We start from the raw sequence: 2,256 nt of genomic DNA on the forward strand, positions 1-2,256 counted from the left end.
TTGCTACGCGTCAGAGAACGAGGTGTGTGTTAAGTTAAATCTCTGATCGATAGTTTAGTCAGGGAAAAATTCTCGCAGCCGCTTGCTCGCCTCCTCCTGTGTGCCCGGTGAACGGTGTGCCCTCGCTTTTCTCTCCCACGACCCTTCAAATAGGACTCCACAAAGTTCCAGTAGTACATTTGTTGTTGTTGTTGATGTTGTTGTTATTATTATTATTATTATTATTATTATTATTGCTGCTGCTTCCAGCTCTCAGATCTTTATTTTTGCTTCCCTTGTCATCTGGACTGTTTTGTTGTTAGTCATTCTTTCTAACATCAGTTCTCAAAGCAAAAGAAAAAACTGCATTACAGTTCGCCCCCGGCTGTCTGTCTGACAACGCTGCTGCGAAAGGAATTGTGGGTGATGTAGTTGATTTCAGCTGTTCTATTTTAGAGCAGACTGTTTTTTTCATTTTTTTCTTCTAGTTCTCACATATCGGACCAGGTAGACTGAGGAAAAGCGGACTGGACTAGAACTCAGTCACTCACACACACACACACACACACACACACACACACACACACACACACACACACACACACACACACACACACAGACACACTTGCACATTCAGATGTCCACCACTACACACAGACACACACACTAACCCCTAAAAAACCCCTCTGTCATGTGACTGTTTTGTGGGAGGACAGCTGTTTTCCTTCTGAGCGTGTGAATGCACACTGAACCAATACTGTTAACCCAGTCCCACACTGTTTGAATGCCAGTCTTTGAGTCTTTCCACTGCCACGTCTGAATCCTGTGTCTCTCTCTCTTCGGGGCGACTGGTCTTGTGCTCATGAGGGGCAGGTGGGCTGGTTCTGCCCCCGATCAGGCCTTTCCATCAGCCGTCCCCGTTTGGAGTTTATTTGTTTCTGTGAATGGGTTCGGAGTGGTGGTCCACACAGGGATGTGGTGTTTCAGGTGTATTCTTTAAATGAGGTGGATGGGAGCACATGCAATGGTTTATTTTTCATTTTTCATTCCCCGGTCGCTGCCACATTAACAATCCTTTATTGCATGTCCAGGTAGTGTCAGACCAAGTGCGGCTCCCTAGTGACCTTCTCTTAAGACTGTTTCTCTAGTCACACACACTGACGCCTGGCCAGAACAGAACTGAGACACACTTTTCAACCGAGTTTCCACATGAAGTTCAACTCGAGTTTTTTAAACGCTTGAGCAGCGCAGGAGGCACCCGATTCGTTTCCGTTTTGTTTTTTGTTGTTTTCCCCTGAGGCCAGTTAAAGTGTCAGAGGCGAATCGAGTGCCGCGAGTGGTTTAAATATTTGAAAGTCCATTCAAATATATATATATATACACACACACACACACACACACACACACACACACACACACACACACACACACACACTCTCACTGTGGCCAGGTCATGTTAACATTTGCTATCACAGCCAGCCCAGCAGATGCAGAGAGGGAGAGAGAAAGGAGGACGGCGGGGGAGATCCGTTTGTTTCCCCTTCAAGTTCCTCTTCTCCCGTCTAATGCTGAGACAGCAATAACCAAGGCAGCTTTTGAATGTTCCAACATCACTTTCCCAACACACACACACACTATATGAATAACCACAAGTGTCGTATGAATAGAAAAAACTAAACAAAAAAACTGTAAATGATGACAAATAAGTACTGCAATCAATTTGTCTCACTCTGTTCCTGTTGATGCACTGGTGTTAAAGAGTTAAAATAATCAGGTACCTTTATTACTTAGCTACTTTTTCTTGAAAAAAAAATGGACTTTTTGTTACTTTTAGCCAGCAAGCTGAAGAGCATTACCTCAAAATTCTTATCTAGCCTTGAAGTTTACAGACATACCATGTAAATGTTTTTTTCTTCTTTTTTTGATGTTTGTCTTTTTGTTTTTTGGAGACATCATGTATGATGAATTGTAGCTATGATGCTTTTAATAAAAGTGAATCATGATACTCGCCTAGGAAACCAAACCTCCGTTTTGCTTCTTATTTGTTTTACCCTTCAAGCTCTTTTATTCCCTTCCGATAGCACATTAGTGTCAGACACTTTTTGAGCAAGCTAAACTAAAACACTGCTAACTAATTGTGTGTGTGGGTGGTCAAACTACTTATTTCATTCATTAATGCTTAAGATGGTCATGAGTCTAAAAAGCTTGGTTAGATTAACCATAACCAGGAAAATAATTCAAACTTGACCCCAGAACTAACACCACTGAGCAAAGGTG

General features: G+C 42.5%; 1 protein-coding gene across 1 annotated transcript in view; it reads left to right on the top strand.

The window, feature by feature from the left end:
- chd7 (chromodomain helicase DNA binding protein 7) overlaps positions 1–1,992 on the top strand; it is a gene marked incomplete at its 5' end in the record, with an annotated part of 50,047 nt that extends 48,055 nt beyond the window's left edge. The window contains one exon of the mRNA XM_079220640.1: positions 1–1,992. This exon is cut by the window's left edge and continues 1,156 nt beyond it.
- Between the last annotated feature and the right edge of the window lie 264 nt (positions 1,993–2,256).

Source organism: Taurulus bubalis (assembly GCF_910589615.1).
Source record: "Taurulus bubalis genome assembly, chromosome: 1".
Taxonomy (NCBI): Eukaryota; Metazoa; Chordata; class Actinopteri; order Perciformes; family Cottidae; genus Taurulus; species Taurulus bubalis.